The 8,131-nt window shown below is 48.8% G+C and overlaps 1 protein-coding gene across 1 annotated transcript in view; it reads right to left on the minus strand.

Moving 5' to 3' along the window:
- RUNX1 (runt related transcription factor 1) overlaps window positions 1-8,131 on the minus strand; it is a 228,218-nt gene that overhangs the window by 40,529 nt on the left and 179,558 nt on the right. The window lies entirely within an intron of this gene.

Genomic DNA, 8,131 nt, shown 5'->3' on the forward strand with positions numbered 1-8,131 from the left:
GCTTTTCTTGTCCTTTCCCTCCCTCGCCCCTCACCCCCGACGTGGATTTGCTGAATATTTGCAGATCGGGCTGGCTGCCGATGGGAATTTGGGGCCATTGTTCCCACAGCAGACCGGGGCCCCTTTCGTCACACTGGCCACTGGGCGGTCCCCCAACCTGGCCTCCGCACCCACCCCAACCCTCTGCAACCATTTCCGCCATTGGGCGAAGGCAGTGGGCACACAAGGCTTGGTGGCGGTAGTGGTGACAAGGTGCATTAATCGCTGGCTCTTGGCCACGTGCTGTGGGCTAAGCTATGGCAGGCAGGAGAGGTGCTCCCCAGGGACCTCATAACAGCGGCTCCTTACTGCAAGCCCAACAACGGGCAGGTCTCAGAGGCAGGAAAGTGGGCCCTGGAGCTCAGCGGGCGCACCCCTTCCAACAGGAAATGAGGTGTGGCTGCAAACCCACAGCCCCTGGGGAGGCCGGATTTCCTGTTAAATGCAGGGCACTGGGCAGCCCCATAACCCCTCTCACTCTTCCTTTCCTGCAAGCTTTTCACGAGCTTGCTTTCTTCCCTGAAGTCGACTTTCCCAGGTGTACCTCCTGCGAGGGAATCGACAGGAAGGTGGAGCCTGGGCCTCATCCAGTCCGGTAGTCCCAGCAGGCCAGGCCCACTGGAGCTCGGAGGACACTCCCAGCAGACTGCGCGAGCTTCCCCAGGGGCCCAGGAATCCAAGGTGGGTAGGTGGGCCCTTCGGTGTCTGTATAAACAGTAAATGTCCTCGCCGCCTCCTCATCAAAATCATCGTCGCCAGGATGCAGGGAGCATCCTGCACGGGGCAGGCTTGGAGGGTTGGACCTCCTGCTTCCTCCCTTCATCCCTCATCAGACTGTCTTTCAACTGGAGACTCGGGCGCGTCAAACGGACTGACGCTCCGACGTGCCGACGCAGCCAAGGGATGCTCTCCTGGAGCTCTCTCCTACCCTGATGGTTTGAGTAAAGAGGCACTGGCTGATTTCAGAACCCCCTCCCCCACCGCCCATCGTCAAGTGGCCTGGGAACAAGATTGGAGAAGCAGCCTGCTTGTTGCCACAATCAAGTTCTTGTTCACGTGCCCTGGCCCAATCCTGTTAGAAAGAGGGTCCCTTGATTCCGTAACCCTCAGCCCAGGTTAGGAGACGGGGCGGGAGAGGGGCACGTTAACCTGGCTTCTAATCGCTACAATTAGGAAACTAAAATTTCTAACTTGCATTATGGTTTCAAATCTCTGCGCCTTGCTATTTTTTCCTGCTGCCAGGCCCCTTGGCACAGCCAACACTGTCTCAAATTCCACGCCAGAAAAAGGACCCACTATATGGCCGTGATTTTATCATGAAAAAGACTTGCTTGGCTCCAAAATAAGGAAAAAATACTTAAGCATAATATTTGTGCAGTTCAAACGCAACGCTCCCTCTTTTCATGTGTCACTGAGGCAAATCTGGACTCTGATTCAGCCCTGCAGCCCACAACACTTGACCTGAACACAAACAGCCTGAGTCACGCAGGCCCGACACACATGTGAGAGGCCTCTTACTGGCCGAGTATTTTAAGCACCGGCCTCATGGGCAAAAGGCCATGGGGCCAGGTCCCAGAACACCCCCCTTGTCATCCCTTTCCCTCAGAAGTAGGAAAACGTCTTTTTTCTAGAACATTCTATTTCAGTCAGTCACGGAGTAATTCAGTGTCTGTTGATGGCGTTTTCCTTGACTCCTCCTTCCTCTTATCTTTGTGGCACATACTTAGCTTCCTGATGACCAGCCTGAAAAATCTAAAGTTTTCTTGCAGAAAAACCAACTATCTTAACTCAAAAGCCATCGAAGCATAATAACTCAGCCCTTTTAAATGTCCACCGTGATCTAACACCTGGTATTAGGAATCAAGGAGAGACGAAGGCAGGAGAAGGATTCTGGAGAATTCTACTGCCTCAGAAAGAATGCCAGTCGGCGAAGTAATGGTGCAGAGGCTTCCAGCAGGTTTTGTACCCATTTCAAAACTTCGCATTCCTTGGGCACCCAGTGGCATTTTTGAAGAACACCGTGTCAAGGACAGTGGGTGACCTGGGGGAATGCTGTGTACGAGATCATTCTGAATACTTGGCATTCGGTGTTTTGAAGAAAGGCCATCAATTGTGTCTGCCTCAGCCACCAAGCTTGGGGACCACGTGCCACCAAGAAACCAAACACGAATGTCATTTCAGGTAAGCCACTACAATGGCCAGGCACAATTGTGAGATGATTTTTTTTTTTTTTTAAATGAGTCCCCTCTCATTGTCCTGTGCTTAAAAAAAAAAAAATTAACATGTGAGCGATTTCTGTACCAGCTGACACCTGCCAAAATCGTAGTCATTTATAGAGATTAAGTGATGACTGTCTGCTTTCGCAGGAATGTTTGGGCATAATTCTCTGAGAAAACAATTCTTCACTCTAAGCTATTTCCTAAGCCCTGAAAGTCACGAGGCTGAGCTGAATGCTGGAGGAGTCGGGAGAGCAGCATGCGGCTCATGGGTGATCCCTGGAGTGAGACCCCCCACGGCCTCCTCCGTCCTCACAAAGGGGCTAGGGAGTTATAACGGCAGGGCTCTGGGGGAATGAAAAGCATTATCACAGTAAGGTGTGGCTCAGATGCATTTATAAGTGAGATCAAAGGAACACCTAATTCTTTTCTGAAACCATCAGATTTCATGTGCCAAAGAGCAATATTTTGTGTGAACTATAGAAGCTTGCAATATAAACTTGCAAGCTAGGGAAAATGAATGCTTTATGTCTCCAGTTTCCTGTATCTGGGGGGTAATTAAAATGTCAATTTGACCCCTGAATGTTAAATACAGGAGAATGGAAAATATCTATTATCAAATTCATTTTTCTTCTTTCTATTGAGTACGGGGCTTCGGAGGGCAATAGGGAACTCAGTTCTGGATCAAACGTCTGGTAGAATTACTGTGTAGCCCTAAATATGTGCATGCTGACAGCCTGGCTTTCTGAGCACGCTGGAAGTAAGTTGGAATGTTACACGGTGGTTCTTAAAACAGTGGCTACCTCAAGATTTCATACTGAATTTTACTGAGTTTTAGGCAGAGTTGAAAAAGATACTAAATTAAATCATGTTTCTCTATTATCATTTTCAGATTTTTGAAACGACTACTTGATTAGAATTTTATTATATCTGCAGTCATAAAAAGCCAACAGAAAAAAATAAATTAATCCCATCTACTAAATTTTACTTCCCTTACGGCACCCCTAAATGTTGTGATATTTGTGATGGATAATGACACCAGCTTTTGGCCTTAGGCTATGAAAACTAGACTGAGTGGGCATGAGTATCTCATCGAAAACTGAACTGCCTTTTTCAAGAAACCGTTGTTGATCTGTGAAATAAGGTATATGATCTTCTATCCAAGAAAACCAGATAAGGCTAAATCGTCACCTTTTCCTGGAAAATTCTGGCTAATGAGAATAATTTTCTAGCAGTTGACATGTTAGTTCATGTTTCTGATATGGGTTCACCAGTTTTCTTGATAGATTCTCAGCAGAAAAATTAGGAAGGTATATACTCAAAAGCATGGACATGATGAGCCACTGAGAAAAATCCATGCAAAACGTAATAGCAAAAAGATATCTATCTATATGTGCATGTGTGTGTCTGTCTATCTATCTATATCTATCTATCTATCTATCTATCTATCTATCTATCTATCTATCTATCTATCATCATCATTATCATCCACCTATCTATCATCTATCTATCTTTGTGATTCTTCTAAAAGGTTATATGTATTTCAAAAGATATTTGTCAATCAATCTGATATTAACGACATGGATCTGGACATAAAAACCTAGATTTTTCTTTCCTTAGTTTGCTACTGCTTTATGACTATGGAAAAGAATTTATGTGTGGTAGGAAACGGCTGATTTTTCCTGGTTTAACAGTCTACTCTCCAGGTTCCAAGGTCGTTCAAGTCATTAGGACTTTAAAGCAACAATGCTGAATGGGAATGTGATCCTTCCTTAAAGCACCTTGCAGGTGGTACCATAAACCTTCCTACCTGCAAACTTATTCGTCTGCTGCTTAATTTATTGTTGAGCAATATTGCCCCATATTATATATCGTGTATATGCTATGTATGCAATATATAATGCAATATAAAATATATGATACATATGTTAATGTTATACATTAGAACACCTATCACGTATACATATGTACAATCCATCCAATGTTATATAAACATAGGTAGCTTAACTTTCCCCCTCAGTCTCTTCCCATATTATTAAGCTAAGAGGATAGCACAAGGTCGGAGCTGGAGAAGGGCCAGAGAAATCAGCCTTGCGCTTTAACCAATGGGTGGAAAGTGAAGTTCAGAGAAGTGATGTCATTTACTCAATGTCACCCAGCCAGTGAGAGAGAGGACAGGTCTGAAATCACACCCACGCCCTCAACCTCTCCCGCACCTCATGTCCAATGCACCTAGAAGTACCAAATTCGGGTGAATAGAGAGAAAAGCAGCGTTGCAGAGCCGTAGGTCACGGGGACACGAGTAGAGCACGTTAACGGTTCGCACTGTCTGCCTTTACAATCCCACTTTCGCTCCTACTTGTGCTTAGAATAGAAGGGCCAGAGCTGAACGGTGGCCCGTAGAGAGAGAGCTGTCACCCGAGCGGGCATCAGACTCTCTGGGTGCTCTGGCTTGGTGGGTCTGGGGTGGGGCCCAAGAATCTAGATCTGTGCTGAGGTCCAGGTGATGCTGCCGCTGCCGGTCCAAGGAACAGACGGGGAGTAAGGGTGTGGGAGGGAGCGACTCCTTCCTGTGGCGTGTGTGCTCTCAATGTGCTTCTCATTTGCTGTGGGCCGGAAATTAAAACACCAAATTCACTAGAACTGTATTTAGACTACGTGTCCATGGGCACTGAGTGATGACCTTGTTTTGGCGATAACTGTGAGCCTTTTTCTTAATTTTTTATTTTTCGATGCGTGAGAAACAGCTGAAAATGCCAAAAGTCTGCCCTGCAGATAGGTGGGTGGTGACTGTCTCTCTCACCATCACAGAGTCAGTCACTGCCAAGATAATCAAACCGGTTTATAAGGTGAACCCGGAGTTCTCAAGAGGGAGATAACTCCTACCCTGCCATCTGAGGAAGGACTTGGAGGAACAGCAGCAGGAAAGTGTCACGTGGAACCTACCAGTCCATTCCAGAAATGCAGCTGTTGAGACCTCCGAGCTCCCGCAAAGATGGGGATTTAATGCAGACGCTATAACCCTTTCCACCACCAGGGAAATGGGACTGCCAGTTTGGGTGTCAAGAACGCCCTGTCCTAAATCCGCTTTTCCACCCAACTCTCTTGCGAACGAGAGCAAGTCTCTTCACCACCTAGCCTCCTTATCTGGAAGCCTGGAAGTAAAGGACCAAGGTGGGTTACCCCAAGGGGCACTAAAAGCATTCACAGCAATTACACGTGCAGCGGTTGGCCACTCACCTGGTTCTTGCTGGATGGCTCTAAACATGGGCTTTCTTGGACAACTGCACGTGACATGAGAACTCTCAAGGTTTTCTTTCTGTTCCCCCCTCGTCAGGTAGATATCTGGCCTTTGGGAGCCTGTCCTAACCCCAACTGTCAAATTGGTCGTCAGAGCTCTACCTTGATCTCCAGGGGATCTTCAATCTGGGATCCCACCCGACTTGCCCCACCTGCTGGCGAGCACCTGTTGGTGTGGTCAGCACCTCTGCACAAGGCATCTTGAGAACTCACCCTCCCTCTGCCTCCTGCTGTTCCATCCGTGGCCTTTTGGGCAGTTACTAGTGGCCTTGGACATCACTTTTCATCGATCCTCTCTTCTCTCCCTTCAAGCCTTCACTTAGCCTTTCCTGCTACTTTACTGACTGGGGCACCCCATTCTGTTTTTGCCCCTTCCCCATTATCTCGCAAACGCTGCAGCCAGCCAGAGCGAGCCATTACGCTCACCCTAACCTGCTGGGAAGCTGTCAGCAGCTGCAGCAGGGCTAAAAGCTGCTCGGCCAAACCTTAATCTCATTTTGCTGTTTCTCTTATTGGTTAGAAAATAATGATGCTCTTTGGTTCACCTGCCCACCCTCTCCGTCAGTGGCAAGAGGATCGTAAGCCTGACATTGGTGCTCATTGCCCTACCTGAGCGACTGCCCACCCCCCTCCCCATGTGCCCTGTGCGGGACTTCTGTGTCCTTGCTATGCCCCCCACCTCCTTCAGGTGGATAAATCACAGCGAGCCAGTGGGGGGAACCCACTAGGATGCCCCCCGCTTTCCTAGGCAACGTGTCTGTACTCAGGGGTTCTAGAGACACGACGATTTACCCCAGGAAAATTGCAAACAGGGACAGAGGTACCTTCGGTTGAGAAGAGCTTTGTTTCTCTTGCAGGTGGTAACAGGGGGGTGACCACTGAGTCTGCCGGTACATGAGGCTCCCGAATCCTGGGCCTTCTCAAACCACAGTCCTGCAGCGGCCCCTCAGGCGGCATAAAGTGCCCATTTCAGAGGTCAGGCTGGCACTTTGCTGAGTCTGCTTTCTATGAATGCCCCTCCCCCGCACTTGAAACTAGAAGGCAGACCGTTTGAATTCGGCCCAGCCACGCTGGCCACCTGGCTGTTGCTGCTCCATGCCTGCCTCGGGGCCTTTGCACTTAGCGCTTCCTTTGCCAAGAACATTCTTTCCCCAAGAAACCTGGATCCCTCCTGTCCTTCAAGTCTTTGCTTAAAATTCGTCTTCTCCCTGAGAACTTCCCAAACAGCCTATTTTAAGTTGCAAAATGTCCCCTACCTGACCAATCCCTACCTTTCAGCTTTAGTTTTCTGCGCAGCACTAATGAATGTAATTTATGGTCTGTCTGTGCCCACTGGCCTGTAAGCTCCGTGAGGATGGGATTTGGTCTCTGTTCTTTGGGGTTGTGTCCCTAGCACCTATAAGAACACCTGGCACACAGTAGGCTCACTAAACATTGACTAAGTTGACCGAGTGACCGAATGAATGCTCAGATCCTTCATGATGGGCGCCAGCCATCTGTCTTCCAACTAATTGTAGAATTCATTGGGGGCAAAAGGAGTTTTGAACTTAAGTTTTCAGCTAAAATGGAACTCAGAAAAACAACCCGCTGAGGAACAGTATCGTAACTGTGCAGAGAGAATTCCACGGAGAATTATCTCATTCGGAGTTAAACGAGTCTGCAAAACTCACATGCGCTGTCCCACAGTCGCCCTCAAGACATGAGCTAAGACATAATTGCTAGACACGAGCGTAAAAGGGAAGGTGTGGAAAGCCACAGTGAGATGGGAACGCAAAGCCAGCTGCGGCCAGCACCAGATCAGCGACTAACAGCCGGCACAGGACCTGCCCCATCCTCTGCCCCCCGCAGACCATGCCCTCGAATCCACGGAACGAAAGCAGAAACAAGACTGAGTTCTTCGCAGTTCAAGACTCATGGTAACAGACTGGAGCTTTCCGCTCTCTCGCAGAGCTGTTGGAGACCTGGGCCTTCCTGAAACGCAGTAGTCGAAATCTGTCCTCATCGGTCACCACCGGTTACCTCTTGTTTCTGTCTGGTGACTAAGGAGGTAATTGTAGCTCGGGGTGGAGAACCCGCCTGCTTTCTTTTCCTCTTGACCAGAGGTGGCCCTCTGCGGGGGCAGCAGAGGAGAGCTCCAGAGAAGGTTCAGACAGCTCATGAGTTCAAGAACCTTTCTCCTCCACTGGCCCGCAATTCCCACTATTATCAACCCTCCCTCGGTGAAAAGATGGTGAGGGGATGTCTCAAGACAACCCCCTGTTGGAGAGTCTTTAAAAAGTAACCCTGGAGTGGTAACTGCCAGTAATGTGGATTCATTGATCTGAGTAACTCCTGCCCCGCAAGGCCGGGCTCTGAATGGAAGGTGTCCTGGGAAGGGTAGGTTTGGGTGGTGGGTGGGCAGGGCAGAGTAGGGGTCGGACTCAGGAAATACCGCCTGGAGACTCCGAACGGGCTTTGCAGTTCAGCTCTTCAGAGAGCTGGCTAGCCCCAAGGCAAGGTCTGAGGAAGGGGAGAAAATGCGCCCAGAGGCCCACAGACTCCACCTGCTTCATGCTGTCGCATTGCCCGGGCATTCC

The sequence above is a fragment of the Pteropus alecto genome, unplaced genomic scaffold, assembly GCF_000325575.1.
Source record: "Pteropus alecto unplaced genomic scaffold, ASM32557v1 scaffold3, whole genome shotgun sequence".
In the NCBI taxonomy this organism is placed as follows: domain Eukaryota; kingdom Metazoa; phylum Chordata; class Mammalia; order Chiroptera; family Pteropodidae; genus Pteropus; species Pteropus alecto.